Below are 17,667 nucleotides of genomic sequence, written 5' to 3' on the forward strand. Positions count from 1 at the left end.
TGCAAGCTCCGCCTCCCGAGTTTTTGCCATTCTCCTGCCTCAGCCTCCCGAGTAGCTGGGACTACAGGCGCCCGCCACCTTGCCCGGCTAGTTTTTTGTATTTTTTAGTAGAGACGGGGTTTCACCGTGTTAGCCAGGATGGTCTCGATCTCCTGACCTCGTGATCCGCCCGTCTCGGCCTCCCAAAGTGCTGGGATTACAGGCTTGAGCCACCACGCCCGGCCATATATGTGTATATCTAAGGATCATGTCTGCAAGTCAAGATTCCTGATCCAGACACAATGATCCTGATGGGATGGAGCATGGAGGTGTCATGGAGAGTAACTAGAATGAGATTGTAGATAGCTTTGATGACATGAACTTATCGGAGTCCCTTCTCCGTGGCTTCTACGCCTATGGTTTTCAGAAGCCCTCTGCCGTCCAGCAGCAAGGCATTCTACCTTGTATCAAGGGTTATGATGTGATCATTCAAGCCGAAGCTGGGACTAGGAAAACGGCCACATTTGCCATATCAATTCTGCAACAGATTGAATTAGATCTAAAGGCCACCCAGGTTTTGGTCCTAGCACTCACTCAGGAATTGGCTCAGCAGATACAGAAGGTGGTCATGGCACTAGGAGACTGCATGGGTGCCTCCTGTCATGCCTGTACTGGGGGCACCCACGTGCGTGCTGAGGTGCAGAAACCACAGATGGAAGGCCGGGCACGGTGGTTCAAGCCTGTAATCCCAGCACTTTGTGAGGCCGAGGCGGGCAGATCACGAGGTCAGGAGATCGAGACCATCCTGGCGAACACGGTGAAACCCTGTCTCTACTAAAAATACAAAAAAATTAGCCAGGAGTGGTGGCGGGCGCCTGTAGTCCCAGCTGCTAGGGAGGCTGAGGCAGGAGAATGGTGTGAGCCCGGGAGGCGGAGGTTGCAGTGAGCCGAGATTGTGCCACTGCACTCCAGCCTGGGTGACAGAGTGAGACTCCGTCTCCAAAAAAAAAAAGAAAGAAAAGAAACCACAGATGGAAGCTCCCCATGTCATTGTGGGTACCCCTGGCCGTGTGTTTGATAGCCTTAACCGGAGATACCTGTCTCCCAAATACATCAAGATATCAAGATGTTTGTACGAAGCTGCTCTCAGGTGATCCGCCCACCTCAGTCTCCCAAAGTGCTAGGATTACAGGCGTGAGCAACCACACTCAGCCTGGAAACATTTATTCAAACATCAAGATGTGTGGACGAAGCTGACGAAATGTTCAGCTGTGGATTCAGGGACCAGATCTACGACATATTCCAAAAACTCAACAGCAACATCCAGTTTGCCGTCAGCTACAGTGCCTTCTGATGTGCTTGAGGTGACCAAGAAATTCACGAAGGACCCCATTCAGATTCTTGACAAGAAGGAAGAGTTGACCTGGAGGGTATCCGCCAATTCTACATCAACATGGAACGAAAGGAGTGGAAGCGGGACACCCTGTGTGACTTGCATGAAACCCTGACTGTCACCCAGGCAGATGTCTTCATCAACACCCGAAGGAAGGTGGACTGGCTCCCTGAGAAGTTGCATGCTTGAGATTTCACTGTCTCTGCCATGCATGGAGATAAGGGTCAAGAGGAACAAGATGTGATCATGAGGGAGTTTTTTGTTTTGTTTTGTTTTGTTTTGTTTGTTTGTTTTTGAGATGGAGTTTCACTTTTGTTGCCCAGGCTGGAGTGCATTGGCACGATCTCGGCTCACTACAACCTCTTCCTCCTGGGTTCAAGTGATTCTCCTGTCTCAGCCTCCCAAGTAGCTGGGATTACAGGCATGCGCCACCGCGCCCGGCTAATTTTTTACTTTTAGTAGAGGTGGGGTTTCTCCATGTTGGCTGATCTCAAACTCCCGACCTCAGGTGATCTGCCCACCTTGGCCTTCCAAAGTGCTGGGATTACAGGCACGAGGCACTGCGCCTGGCCAGTGAGGGCGTTTTGTTCTGGCTCTAGCAGAGTTTTGATTCCCGCTGACCTGCTGGCCAGAGGCATTGCTGTGCTGCAGGTTTCTTAACTCATCAACTATGACCTTCCCACCAACGGAGAAAACTATATCCACAGAATTGGTTGAGGTGGACAGTTTGGCCGTAAGGGTGTGGCTGTTAACATGGTGATAGAAGACAAGAGGACTCTTTGAGACATCGAGACCGTCTACAACACCTCCATTGAGGAAATGTCTCTCAATGTTGCTGACCTCATCTGAGGGGCTGTCCTGCTACCCAGCCCCAGCCAGGGTTCAATCTTGGGCAGCTGAGGAGCAGCAGGAAGGGGGACGGAAGGGGGCCAAGGGATGGACATCTTGTCATTTTTTCTTTGGATACATGTCACTTTTTGAGGCAAATACATGTATATATACATAATTTTTGAAGTTCTAATATGAAGAAACATAGTAAAAAAGGATATATCAAATTTATCTGGCATGCTACCACATAGACCAGGCAAAGGGTAGAACAAACTTTCTTTTTTTTTCTTTTCTTTTCTTTCTTTTCCTTTTTTTTTTTTTTTTTTTTTTTTTTTTTTTTTTTTTTTTTGAGACAGAGTCTCACTCTGTTGCCCAGGCTGGAGTGCACTGGCGTGATCTCACCTCACTGCAACCTCCACCTCCCAGGTTCAAGCGATTCTCCTGCCTCAGCCTCCTAAGTACCTGGAATTGCAGGCATGCACCACGATGCCTGGCTAGTTTTGTATTTTTAGTAGAGACGGGGTTTCTCCATGTTGGTCAGGCTGGTCTTGAACTCCTGAGCTCAGGTGATCCACCCATCTCAGCCTCCCAAAGTGCTGAGATTACAGGTGTGAGCCACCACACCTGGCCAGGTAAAACAAACTTTCTATCCCTTTCTGCTAGTTTTATTTAACTAGTGGAGTAAAAGATTAATTCTCACCTAGAAGGCTTAAAGGAGGTTTCATTAAGGAGTGGTTTAAAGTAGGACTTTACAGGCATAAGCCACCACATCCAGCCAAAGGTGTAACTTTTTTTTTTTTTTTTTTTTTTGAGACGGAGTCTCACTCTGTCACCCAGGCTGGAGTGCTGTGGCCGGATCTCAGCTCACTGCAAGCTCCGCCTCCCGGGTTCACGCCATTCTCCTGCCTCAGCCTCCCGAGTAGCTGGGAATACAGGCGCCACCACGTCGCCCGGCTAGTTTTTTGTAGTTTTTAGTAGAGACAGGGTTTCACCGTGTTAGCCAGGATGGTCTCGATCTCCTGACCTCGTGATCCTCCCGTCTCGGCCTCCCAAAGTGCTGGGATTACAGGCTTGAGCCACCGCACCCGGCCATGTGTAACTATTAAACTCAGTAGCAACAGCCAGGCGCAGTGGCTCATGCCTGTAATCCCAGCACTTTGGGAGGTCAAGGCAGGAGGATCATCTCAGGTCAGGAGTTTGAGACCAGCCTGGCCAACATGGTGAAACCCCATCTCTACTAAAAATACAAAAATTAGCCAGGTGTGGTGGTGTGTGCCTGTAATCCCAGCTACTTGAGAGGCTGAGGCAGGAGAATCGCTGGAACCCGGGAGGCAGAGGCTGCAGTGAGCTGAGATTGAACCACTACACCCCAGCCTGGGCAATAGAGCAAGACTTCGTCTCAAAAAAAAAAAAAAAAAAAAAAGAGGCCGGGCACAGTGGCTCACACCTGTAATCCCAGCACTTTGGGAGACTGAGTCAGGGGGATCATAAAATCAGGAGTTCAAGGCCAGCCCTAGCCAACATGATGAAACCCCATTTCTACTAAAGATACAAAAAAAAAAATTAGCCAGTCATGGTGACTTGCACCTGTAATCCCAGCTACTCCGGAGGCTGAGGCAGGAGAATTGCTTGAAACTGGGAGGCGGAGTTTGCAATGAGCTAAGACCTTGCCGTTGCACTCCAGCCTGGGTGACAGGGCAAGACGTGCTCTCAAAAATAAAAATAAAATAAAGTCAGGAACAAGACAAGGATGTCACCTATTACTATTCATAGTAACAACTGCTCTCAAAATTCTAATATAATGCAATAGGATAAGAAAAAGAAGTGACATAGAATTGGAAAGGAAGAGACACATTACTTTCCTCTTTTTTAGAGGAATAAATATTCATAAAAAGTTAAAATGGCTGGGCGCAGTGGCTCACGCCTGTAATCCCAACATTTTGGGAGGCTGAGGTGGGCGGATCATGAGGTCAGGAGTTTGAGACCAGTCTGACCAACATGGTGAAACCCCATCTCTACTAAAGATACAAAAAATTAGCTGGGCATAGTGGTTCACACCTGTAATCCCGGCTACTGTGGAGGCTGAGGCAAGAGAATTGCTTGAATCCAGGAGGCGGAGGTTGCAGTGAGCCAAGATTACACCATTGCGCTCCAGCCTGGCTGACAGAGCCAGACTCCATCTCAAAACAAAAAAAAAAAAAAGAAAGAAAAAAAAGTTAACATGTAAAGTTACAAGCAAACATTCCCGTTATTATATCTATTTCATTTCTCAGAGGTAATCACCTTCAACAGTTCAATGTGTCTTTTTCAGACGCTTTTCTATGCATATTTAGGCATATATATTTCTGAGTGTATATACATTGATTTTGAAAAATAAAACTAGGATCATAAAATATTATTATCCTGCAACATATTTTATCAACTTGACAAAATCGCATGGACCAATTTCCAGTTTGGTACTAGAGATCTACCTTATTCTCTTTAATGGCTGCATAGTATTTCATAGTATTAGCTACTATAATTTATTTAACCATTTCTTTCTTTTTTTTTTTTTTTTTTTTGAGACAGAGTCTTGCTCTGCTGCCCAGACTGGAGTGCAGTAGTGCGATCTTGGCTCACTGCAACCTCCGCCTCCCAGGTTCAAGTTATTCTCCTGCCTCAGCCTCCTCCTGAGTAGCTGGGACTACAGGCTTGTGCCACCTCACCTGGCTATTTTTTTGTTCTGTTTTTTTTTTGTTTGTTTGTTTTCGGTTTTGTTAGTAAGGACGGGGTTTCACCATGTTGGCCAGGCCGGTCTCGAACTCCTGAGGTCAAGTAATCCGCCACCTCAGCTTTCCAAAGTGCTGGGATTACAGGTGGGAGCCACTGCACCTGGCCTATTTAACCATTTCTTACTGATGAATGTTTTATTTTATTTTAATGTTTGCTATTAAGGAAAAGTGCTTAATGAATACCTTTATCCGTATGTCTTTGCTCACTTGTGAATAATAATCTTCTAGAAGTGTAATCGCTAGGTGAAAGGATATGCAATTTTAGATTTTCACAGTCTCAAATTATCCTCCAAAAATACTTACCAATGTATACTCATAGGGTTTGAGAACATCCATTTACTCCCCTTCTTACCAATGCTGAAACATAAATTCTTGCGACTTTGCTCATCTAGTAGATGAAACACACACACAAAAAAAATCCAAAGATTATTATTATTTGTAGATTATATGCTTACTTTCCTGGAAAACTCAAGAAAATTCTCTTAAAAAAAAAAAAAAGAAAAGAAATAAATGAAGTTAAACTGGAGAGCCAAGTGTGTGTGAAGGAAAGCACTTTTACGCTTGGCAAAGGTATAAATTATACTCCAGAGGACAATTTCTCAGTATGAAATGAGTCAAAAACATTGGCCAAGGCAGGCGGATTACCTGAGGTCGGGAGTTCAAGACCAGCCTGACCAACATGGAGAAACCTGTCTCTACTAAAAATAAAAATTAGCCAGGCATGGTGGCGCGTGCCTGTAATCCCAGCAACTCAGGAGGCTGAGGCAGGAGAATTGCTTGAACCCAGGAGACGGAGTTTGCGGTGAGCCGAGATCGCGCCATTGCACTCCAGCCTGGGTGACAAGAACGAAACTCCATCTCAAAACAAAAAACAAACTAAAACAAAACAAAAAACATTAAAAAACGCTTCTCTTCTGACCCAGCAACACAAAATCCAGAACTTTTTTTTTCTTTTTTTTTTTTTTGAGACGGAGCCTCACTCTTGTCACCTAGGTTGGAGTGCAATGATGCGATTTTGGCTCACCGCAACCTCCACCTCCTGGTTCAAGCGATTCTCCTGCCTCAGCCTCCTGATTACCTGGATTACAGGCACCTGCCACCAAGCCCGGCTAATTTTTGTACTTTTAGTAGAGATGGGGTTTCCCCATGTTGGCCAGGATGGTCTCAAAGTCCTGACCTCAGGTGATCCCCCCACCTTGGCCTCCCAAAGTGCTCGGATTACAGACATGAGCCACTGTGCCTGGCCCAGAATTTTTTTTTTAGGAAAATAAGAAAGTGTGCAAAAATTTATCTACAATAATTTTTACTGAAACATGGTTTATTGCTATGAAAAATAAAAACAACCTAATTGTCCAACAACAAGGGAACAGATAAACAAATGATGGTTCATCCACAGAATCAAACACTACACATTTATTCGAAGTTATCTTTTTTTTTTTTTGAGACAGAGTTTTGCTCTTATTGCCCAGGTTGGAGTACAATGGCACGATCTCGGCTCACTGCAACCCCCACCTCCTGGGTTTAAGCGATTCTTTTGCCTCAGCCTCCCAAGTAGCTGGGATTATAGGCATGCACCATCACGCCCAGCTAATTTTGTATTTTTAGTAGAGACGGGGTTTCTCCTTGTTGGTCAGGCTGGTCTTGAACTCCCGACCTCAAGTGATCTGCCTGCCTTCTCCCAAAGTGCTGGGATGACAGGCATGAGCCACCACACCCGGCCCAAAGTTATCTTATAGATTAAAATTTGTTGACAAGTTAATGTTTTCAAACTACAGTGTTCAATGAAAAAGTCACAAAAGTTTGTGCAATATGAAAATAATAAAAATAGGCCGGGCGCGGTGGCTCAAGCCTGTAATCCCAGCACTTTGGGAGGCCGAGACGGGCGGATCACGAGGTCAGGAGATTGAGACCATCCTGGCTAACACGGTGAAACCCCGTCTCTACTAAAAAATACAAAAAACTAGCCGGGCGAGGTGGCGGGCGCCTGTAGTCCCAGCTACTCGGGAGGCTGAGGCAGGAGAATGGCTTAAACCTGGGAGGCGGAGCTTGCAGTGAGCTGAGAACCGGCCACTGCACTCCAGCCTGGGCGACAGAGCGAGACTCCGTCTCAAAAAAAAAAAAAAAAAAAAAAAAGGAAAATAATAAAAATATACATAAGTAGTTCTAAATTGCCCACTGACTTTAGAATGGTCAAATGTAGTCTATTCTAAGGGTAAATTCTTTTCAGAGCACAAGTGAAAATACCCATCCAAATGTAAGCTTAACTAACACTGACATCCAAACTAAGCTACCAGGACTGGATGCAAATATAAAACTCAGAGATGATCCTGGCATAAAAAGAAATGCCTGTTCTGGGACCTTAAAATTAGGCTTCTTAATGAAATTAACAGCTGTTTGAAAAACATCTCTCCGCTTGTTTACAAAGATCACACGCTTTGCCAGGGTATCTCAGGATTGTTTTAAGCCTCCCCAGAGATCCTGGGAGTCCCATATTGCTTTTCTCATTTAGATGCTTACCCAGTGGTTGGAAGAATCCAAACAAGATGCTTTCAGCTAAACATTGCAGTGTCCTCGGCAAAAAGGAGGGCCAGTGTTAGCTCTGTGACAATTCTCTGTTTTCCCAAACCATGAATCAGCCCCATTGTCTCACCCGCCTCTGTGCATCATTCATTCTGTTCATCCTAACTAACATCATTCATTCTGTTCATCCCAGCTAACAGCAAAGGCAGGAACATGGCAGAGAAACCAAAACTGCTATTTAATTCTGCTTGTAAGGAGAGTCAGGATTTCTCATGGGCTGCTTTGGAGAGATGTCTGGAAATGTGTCAGAAAGCTGATTTTGTGGAATGTTCATTTATTTACAGTAAACTTAAATGTACTATAAATTCCTAATTTACAAATGAATACCTGGCAATTGACCAGCATTTTTCATCCGAAGGTAAGAAGCCTCCAAACGTGAATATATAAACATTTTCTGGCACCACATTGTGTCCGTTTTTTCCCTCCCCACTCCACTGCCTTTTCTTCCTCCCAGTTTTTCCTCTCTCCTCCTCTTCATCCTCTCTGCTCCTTCCCAGCTGGAAACAAATGGTAGTTTAACCTGGATAATACCCTCCTTTGTTCACTTTGTAGAGCTAATCTTCACTCAGCTGGCCTAAACCTTTCATGCAATTTATTTCATAAGGAACAGAAGAGGGGAGGATTCCGTCTCTGGCTCGCAGCACCCATTGCCCAAAAAGTCAGCTCTGTTTCTCAATCCCCATGGGCTGGGTCCAAGCCTTGTCTTTCTACTCCATGATAACTCATTTTACTATTGTGGTGGGTAGGACTCTTTGGTTCTAAAGAACAGAAACCCATTTGAGTGAGCCTAAGAAAAAGAAAGGGCAGGCCGGGCTCGGTGGCTCAAGCCTGTAATCCAGCACTTTGGGACGCCGAGACGGGCAGATCACGAGGTCAGGAGATCGAGACCATCCTGGCTAACGCGGTGAAACCCCGTCTCTACTAAAAAATACAAAAAAAAAAACTAGCCGGGCGAGGTGGCGGGCGCCTGTAATCCCAGCTACTCGGGAGGCTGAGGCAGGAGAATGGCGTAAACCCGGGGGGCGGAGCTTGTAGTGAGCTGAGATCGGGCCACTGCACTCCAGCCTGGGCGACAGAGTGAGACTCCATCTCAAAAAAAAAAAAAAAAAAGGCAGTTTTTAAGGGATAGAGAGGTGTTTTCATAGCACTGATGGACAGGTATGCAGCAGGGTCCTGAAAGCATCTGGAACCAGGACCACCAAAGCAATCTTTATCATTTCTATTCTTTTTTTTTTTTGAGATGGAGTCTTGCTCTGTTGCCCAGGCTGGAAAGCAGTGACGCTGTCTCGGCTCACTGCAACCTCCGCCTCCTGGGATCAAGTAATTCTCATGCCTCAGCCTCGTGAGTAGATGGGATTACAGGCATGGGTCACTACACCTGGCTAATGGCTCACACCTGTTGTCTCAGCATTTTTGGGAGGCCAAGGCGGGCTGATCACTTGAGCCCGGGAGTTGAAGACCAGCGCAGGCAAAACTCCAGCTCTTGGAAACAAAGACAAAAATTAGCTGGGCATGGTAGTGTGCACTTGTGGTCCCAGCTACTTGGGAGGCTGAGGTGGGAGGATTGACTGAGCCCAGAAGGTCAAGGCTGTAGTAAGCTGTGATCCTGCCACTGCACCCCAGCCTGGGAAATAGAGCAAGAGCCTATCTCAAAGTAATAATAATAATAATAATAATAATAATAAATTTAAAAAAATAATAAACTGCCTGTTTTCCAAAGTGACTGTACCCTTTTCATATTCCCACTTGCAATGTATATGTATGAAACTTCCAGTTATTCTGTATCCTCTATAACATTTCATATTATGAATTTATTTTTATTTTATTTTATTTTATTTTACTTTGTTTTAGACTGAGTCTCGCTCTGTCACCCAGGCTGGAGTGCAGTGGCAAAATCTCAGCTCACTGCAAGCTCCGCCTCCCGGGTTCATGCCATTCTCAGTCTCCCGAGTAGCTGGGACTACAGGTGCCCGCCACCACGCCTGGCTGATTTTTTTTGTATTTTTTAGTAGAGACAGGGTTTCACCGTGTTAACCAGGATGGTCTCGATCTCCTGACCTTGTGATCTGCCCACCTCAGCCTCCCAAAGTGCTGGGATTACAGACATGAGCCACCGCGCCCAGCTTATTTTTATTTTAACCACTCTAAGTGCGTAATGGTATCTCATTATGGTTTTCATTTGCACCCGATGGTAATAACATTGAACTTTTTTCATGTACTTGCCATCTTTTTCTCTTACCTAGTGGAGGTCTATTTATATATTTTGCCCACTTTTTTCGTTTTTTTTTATTTTTAATAGAGATAGGGGGGCGGGTCTCACTATGTTGGCCCGGCTGGTCTCGAACTGCTAGCCCCAAGTGATCTGCCCCTCCCTTCAGCCTCCCAAAGCACTGGGATTACAGGTGTGAGCCATCATGCCCAGCCCCGGATACAAAGCTTTTATCAGATGTGTGCTTTTAAAATATTTCCTTTCAATTTGTCTTATCTTTTCATTTTCTTTTTTTTTTTTTCTTTTGAGACGGAGTCTCGCTCTGTAGCCCAGGCTGGAGTGCAGTGGCCGGTTCTCAGCTCACTGCGAGCTCCGCCTCCTGGGTTTACGCCATTCTCCTGCCTCAGCCTCCCGAGTAGCTGGGACTACAGGCACCCGCCACCTCGCCCGGCTAGCTTTTTGTATTTTTTAGTAGAGACGGGGTTTCACCGTGTTAGCCAGGATGGTCTCGAACTCCTGACCTCGTGATCCGCCCGCCTCGGCCTCCCAAAGTGCTGGGATTACAGGCGTGAGCCACCGCGCCCAGCCAACTTTTCATTTTCTTAACAGTGTTTTGGAGGGTAGAGGTTTTCATTTATTGAGTCTAATTGAAACTTTTTTTTTTTTTTTTTTTTTGAGACGGAGTCTCGCTCTGTCGCCCGGGCTGGAGTGCAGTGGCCGGATCTCAGCTCACTGCAAGCTCCGCCTCCCGGGTTTACGCCATTCTCCTGCCTCAGCCTCCGGAGTAGCTGGGACTACAGGCGCCCGCCACCTCGCCCGGCTAGTTTTTTGTATTATTAGTAGAGACGGGGTTTCACCATGTTAGCCAGGATGGTCTCGATCTCCTGACCTTGTGATCCACCCGTCTCGGCCTCCCAAAGTGCTGGGATTACAGGCTTGAGCCACCGCGCCCGGCCCAATTGAAACATTTTTTATGGTTCATGGTTTTTTGTGTGTCTTATCTATGAAATATTGGCCTATCCATAAGTTATAAATATTTTCTTCCGGAAAGTTTCTAATTTCAGGTTTAAATTTAGGTGTATGATTCATTTCAGGTTCATTTTTGTATATGGTACACGATATGGATCACGGTTCCCTTTCTTGCATATTAATATCCAATTGTTCCGGCACCATTTGCAGAAACCAACTTGTTCTTAACTATCACATTATGTTACATACAACAGATTTCTTCCCTATTTGTACTGAAGTCTGGTGAGATTTGTGGATATACAAGTGACACACTTTGCTATTCTGTACAATTTACGAAGTACTGTTTATTTAATTACATAATTTCACTTGAATCTCAATTAGCCCTTTGAGGTAAGAATAAAATATTATTACTTCCATTTTTCAGATGAAGAGATGGAGAGTAGCTGGGTCCTTTGCCCAAGATGACAAAACATTCAGTGAGAGCATCAAGATTCAAACCCAGGTCTTCTGCAGTCAGTGCTATTTTCTTCTTCTTCTTTTTTTTCTTTTTTGGGGGTGGGCGCAGAGTGTCACTCTGTCGCCCAGGCTGGAGTACAGTGGCGTGATCTCGGTGCACTGCAACCTCCGCCTCCCAGGTTCAAGCGATTCTCCTACCTCAGCCTCCTGAGTAGCTGGGACTACAGGCACGTGCCACCACGCCCGGCTAATTGTTGTACTTTTAGTAGAGATGGGATTTCGCCATGTTGGGCAGGCTGGTCTCGAACTCCTGACCTCAGGTGATCCACCTGCCTTGGCTTCCCAAAGTGCTGGGATTACAGGCCTGAGCTACCATGCTGGGCCAAGCTGCATTTTCAAAGATCCAAGCTGTTCCAAAAAATAGACTCTATTGGCCGGGCGCAGTGGCTCAAGCCTGTAATCCCAGCACTTTGGGAGGCCGAGACGGACGGATCACGAGGTCAGGAGATCGAGACCATCCTGGCTAACACAGTGAAACCCCCGTCTCTACTAAAAAATGCAAAAAAAAAAAAAAAAACTAGCCGGGCGAGGTGGTGGGCGCCTGTAGTCCCAGCTACTCGGGAGGCTGAGGCAGGAGAAGGGCGTGAACCTGGGAGGCAGAGCTTGCAGTGAGCCGAGATCCGGCCACTGCACTCCAGCCTGGGCGACACAGCAAGACTCCGTCTCAATAAAAAAAAAAAGACTGTACTTGGGAGCCCTGGAAGCAAAAGTTAATGCTCACTATTTAATTTTGAGTTTACTGCACCTTGAAGACTGGAAAGGTACAGAGATTTGGTGTAGCTGGGATCTGAGAGGATGGTCATTTGGGCTGCCCACAAGAAGTGGTCTCTTCTTTCCACTCTGCTATATGAATTGGCCGTGGTCATGCAAACTTCATTTTATAAAAACATCACTGGAATTATTTTCTTTAAAACATTCCTGGTCGGACGGGCGTAGTGGTTCATGCCTGTAATCCCAGCACTTTGGGAGGCAGAGGCCAGCGGATCATGAGGTCAGGAGTTCAAGCCCAGCCTGGCCAACATAGTGAAACCTCGTCTCTACTAAAAATATAAAAAATTAGCTGGGCCTGGTGGCAGGTGCCTGTAGTTCCAGCTACTCTGAAGCAGAAGAATCACTTGAACCCGGGAGGTGGAAGTTGCAGTGAGCCGAGATTGTGCCACTGCACTCTAGCCTGGGCAACAGAGTGAGACTCCGTCTCAAAACAAAACAAAACAAAACATTCCTGGCCGGGCGTGGTGGCTCACACCTGTAATTCCAGCACTTTGGGAGGCCGAGGTCGACGATCACAAGGTCAAGAGATCAAGACCATCCTGGCCAATGTGGTGAAGCCCCATCTTTCCTAAAAATACAAAAATTAGCTGGGCGTGGTGGCGGGTGCCTGTAATCCCAGCTACTCGGGAGGCTGAGGCAGGAGAATCGCTTGAACCCAGGAGGAAGAGGTTGCAGTGAGCTGAGATCATGCCACTGCACTCCAGCCTGGGCAACAGAGCGAGACTCCATCACATAGAAAAATAAATACATAAAAATAGAAATAAAAAATAAAAAATAAATCCTGAGCTTCAAATAGTCCAAGTATCAGAGCAATAAACTTATTTGTTTCATGTTTTGGGTTATTTCCCCAGCCTCATAGCCATGCCTTTTCTCTGGGAAGCATACCCGCAGATCACATCACTGGAGTGGGTTCTTGGGAGCCATTTCGCTTCTATCTGACTCTGCCTCCCTGGCCATGGCTGCTTGGGCCACAGCCCCAACCCAGGTGATTACTAGATTGTTTCACTGGGAATTTAGGATTGGACTGAGAAGCAGCGAATCAGTTTGAAGGTGGCTGGGATTTTAACATGTGGACTGGGAGCTACACAGCAGCCATATTCCGCTTGTCAAGTGGAGCAGAGGAGAAAAAAAAAAAAAAGCAGATATGCAGAGAGAAAAGGACTGTAGCAGGACTGGGGGAGCAGAGACGCAAGACTGCTTTACAGGCCAGGTATGGTGGCTCATGCGGGCAGATCACTTGAGATCAGGAGTTCGAGATCAGCCTGGCCAACATGGTGAAACCCCATCTCTACTAAAAATACAACAATTAGCTGGGTGTGGCAGTGCATGCTTTTAATCCCGGCTATTCGAGAGATTGAGGTGGAAGGATCGCTTGAACTCAAGAGGCAGAGGTTGCAGTAACCCGAAATCACACCACTGCACTCCAGCCTGGGTGACAGAGCGAGATCCTGTCTCGAAAAAAAATTTAAAAATGGATGTTCATCAACTGGTGAATGCATAAGTACACATAGTGTAGTCATATAATGGAATACTATACCTCAGTAAAAGGAGCAAATGATTACTATACTCCCTTGCCTGAATCTCAGATACATTGTGCTGAATAAAAGAAACCAAGCTCCAGTGGTTCCATTTATATAACATTCGGGAAAAATCAAATTCTAGGGGCAGGCTGGGCCTAGTGGCTCATGGCTATAATCCCAGTATTTTGGGAGGCCAAGGCGAGAGGATCACTTGAGCCTAGGCGTTCAAGACCAGCCTGGACAACATAGTGAAACCCTGTCTCTACAAAAAATACAAAAATTATCTGGGTGTGGTGGCGTGCACCTGTCGTCCCAGCTACTTGAAAGGCTGAGGTGGGAGGATTACTTGACCCCAGGAGGTGGAGGTTGTAGTGAGCCAAGACTGCACCACTGCACTCAAGCCTGGGCAAGGCAAGATTCTGACTGAAAAGCAAAAAATTATAAGGACAGATATCAGGTCAGTAGTTGCCGGAGGTAAAGGCAGAGGGTGAAGTACAGAGGAGCACAGAGGACTTTTGGGGAATGGAGTTATACTATATCTTTTTGTTTGTTTGTTTCTGAGACAGGGTCTTGCCCTGTCGCCTAGGCTAGAGTGCAGTGGTGCAATCTCAGCTCACTGCAACCTCTGCCCCCTGGGTTCAAACGATTCTCCTGCCTCAGCCTCCAAAGTAGGTGGGACTACAGGCCCCCGCCACCATGCCCGGCTAATTTTTGTAGTTTGTAGAGATGGGGTTTCGCCTGTTGGCCAGGCTGGTCTCAAACTCCTGACTTCAGGTGATCCACCCACCGTGGCCTCCCAAAGTGCTGGGATTACAGGCGTGAGCCACTGTGCCTGGCCGAGCTATATTATAATTTGATTGTGGTGATAGTTATACAACTGCATGTATTGGGCAAAACTCATAGAACTGGCCGGGTGCGGTGGCTCACGCCTGTAATCCCAGCACTTTGGGAGGCCAAGACGGGCAGATCACCTCAGGTTGGGAGTTCAAGACCAGCCTGACAAACATGGAGAAACCCCGTATCTACTAAAAATACAAAATTAGCTGGGCGTGGTGGCATATGCCTGTAATCCCAGCTACTCAGGAGGCTGAGGCGGGAGAATCGTTTGAACTTGGGAGGTGGAGGTTGCGGTGAGCTGAGATTGCGCCATTGCACTCCAACCTGGGCAACAAGAGCGAAACTCTGTCTCAAAAAAAAAAAAAAAAAAAAAAACTCATAGAACTGTACACCTAAAAAGTGAATTTTACTGCATGTAAATCATGTCTTAATAAACCTGACTTTTAAAACAAGAACAAGTTTGGCAGTTTCTCAAAAAGTTAAACACAGAATAAACATATGGTCCAGCAATTCCACACCCAGGTGTATAGCCAAAAGAGTTGAAAGCAGGGACTCACACATAGTAGCGTTATTCACAACAGCCAAAAGGTGGAAACAACTCAACTGTCCATCAAAGATGAATCCATATACAAAATGTGGTATATTTTTTAAAATTTATTATTATTATTATTATTTTTTTGAGACAGAGTCTCACTCTGTCACCCAGACTGGAGTGCAGTGGCGCAATCTCAGCTCACTGCAACCTCCACCTCCCAGGTTCAAGCGATTCTCTTGCCTCAGTCTCCGAGAAGCTGGGACTACAGGTGCGTGCCACCATGAAAAAGTGATATATAAATACGTACAATGGAGTATTATTCGGCCATAAAAAGGAATAAGGGCAGGCACCTATAATTCTGGCATATTGGGAGGCCAAGGCGGGAGTATCACTTGAGCCCAGGATTTCGAGATCAGTATGGACAACATGACCAGACCCTGTCTCTACTAAAAATAAACAAATTAGCGGGGCATGGTGGCTCGCACCTGTAGACCCAACTACCCGGGAGGCTGAGATGGGAGGATTGCTTAACCCAGGATTTCAAGGCGGCAGTGAGCTACGATCACGCCATTGCACTCCAAAGCAACAGAATGAGACTCTGTCTTTAAAAAAAAAGTTTATATTCCTATCCAGTGTGGGTCAGTGTGGAAAGTGAGGGCCCTTGCCTCAAGAGACACTCAAAGTGTCTCTTAGACATTGCCCTTCTGGGGCACTGGAAGGGAAAGAGAAAGGCTGCGGAAGCCACAGAGGCTTTACTGGCCAACGCTTCTGGCTGTGCCTGATGGGAGGCGCCAGAAATGTAGAGAAGCAAGTAGCACTCGGGTGAGCAGCACTGTTCCTGCCACACTTCTTAGTGCCTCCATTTCTTCAACTATAAAATAAGCCTGGGAATTTTTCAATCTCAGGGTTGTCATGAGGACAAAATGACGAAGTGTTTATACACACAGTGAACACTCGGTAAATCTTACCTTCTATCTGGCCCCATGATTTCGTCCTGAATGTTAATAACAAGATGCAGTCTGGGCACGGTGGCTCACGTGTGTAATTCCAGCACTTTGGGAGGCCGAGTTGGGCGGATGACTTGAGTTCAGGAAACCAGCCCGGCCAACATGGTGAAATCCTGTCTGTACTAAAAATACAAAAAAAATTAGCTGGGCATGGTGGCAGGAGCCTGTAATCCCAGCTACTCGGAAGGCTGAGGCAGGAGAACTGCTTGAACCTGAGAGGAGAAGGTTGCAGTGAGCCAAGATTGTACCATTTCTCTCCAGCCTGGGCAACAGAACAAGACCCAATCTAAAAAAAGAAAAGAAAAAGACAAAAAAAATGGAGAATTACGGGATCTCCTTTTCTTTTCTTTTCTTTTTTTTTTTGAGACAGAGTCTCACGCTATTGCCCAGGCTGGAGTGCAATGGTGAGATCTTAGCTCACTGCAACCTCCACCTCGCGGGTTCAAGTGATTCTCCTGCCTCAGCCTCCCAAGTAGCTGGGATTACAGGCACGCACCACCATACCCAGCTAATTTTTCTATTTTTAGTAGAGAAAGGGTTTCACCATGTTGACCAGGCTGGTCTTGAGCTCCTGGCCTCATGATCTGCCCGCCTCAGCCTCCCAAAGTGCTGGGATTACAGGCATGAGCCACCATGCCTGGCCAGGATCTGCTTTTCAAAGAGTCTGATACTGGCCTCCAGGTCATATGAAAGCAACCATCTTGCCTCTGTCTCACCAATATCATGTCCCAGTCAGAAGGCTTTTTGGTTGCAAGAAAAAGAAACCAGCTAGAAATAGGTCAAGCAAATGAAGGCTCAGTGAAAAAGACAATGGAATTTGAGACAAGCAAAAATGAACCACAGACCCTCAGGGAGAGCAGGAGACAGTCATTCGACTGGGAGCCGGCCTCTCTGTATGTCTCTGTGATGCTTTATCTCTGTGACAGGTGCATCTGCTAAGCTTTCTTCCAGCTCCTCCCAACTGTCTTCCACTGGATTTTATGCCTTTTTTTTTTTTTTTCTGAGATGAGGTCTTGCTCTGTCACCCAGGCTGGAATGCAGTGGGACGATCATAGTTCACTGTAACCTTGACCTCCTGTGCTCAAGCAATCCTTGCATCTTGGCCTCCTGAGTAGCTGGGACTACAAGAATCTTAGTCCCAGCTACTCGGGAGACTGAGGCAGGAGAATCGCTTGACTTGGGAGGCAGAGGCTGCAGTGAGCCAAGATTGCACCACTACATTCCAGCCTGGGTAACAGAGCGATACTCGGTTTCAAAAAAACAAAACAAAACAAGGTGGGGCATGGTGGCTCATGCCTGTAATCCCAGCAGTTTGGGAGGCTGAGGTGGGTGGATCACGCGGTCAAGAGATCGAGACCATCCTGGCCAACATGGTGAAACCTCGTCTCTACTAAAAATACAAAAAATTAGCTGGGCGTGGTGGTACACACCTGTAGTCCCAGCTACTCAGGAGGCTGAGGCAGGAGGATCACTGGAACCTGGGAGGGGGAGGTTGCAGTGAGCTGAGATCGCACCACTGCACCTCAGCCTGGCGACAGAGGGGGACTCCATCTCAAAAACAAAATAAAACAAAACAAAAACCAAAAGTATGCTTAGTGAAATGGAATAGTATCATAAAAACATATTGTACTAATTTAATATTTGGTAAATGGGATTTCTTTTTTGTTTATATTCTTTATTAGGGAGGTCGAACATCTCTCCTCATTTAATTCATTTTTTTTATTTTTTATTTTTTTGAGACAGAGTTTCGCT

At 46.2% G+C, this 17,667-nt stretch overlaps 1 pseudogene; it reads left to right on the forward strand.

Annotated features, from left to right (window-relative positions):
* Positions 1-247: 247 nt before the first annotated feature.
* Positions 248-2,221, forward strand: LOC104682017 (annotated as a pseudogene).
* Positions 2,222-17,667: the final 15,446 nt, after the last annotated feature.

This window comes from Rhinopithecus roxellana, chromosome 19 (assembly GCF_007565055.1).
Source record: "Rhinopithecus roxellana isolate Shanxi Qingling chromosome 19, ASM756505v1, whole genome shotgun sequence".
Classification (NCBI taxonomy): Eukaryota; Metazoa; Chordata; class Mammalia; order Primates; family Cercopithecidae; genus Rhinopithecus; species Rhinopithecus roxellana.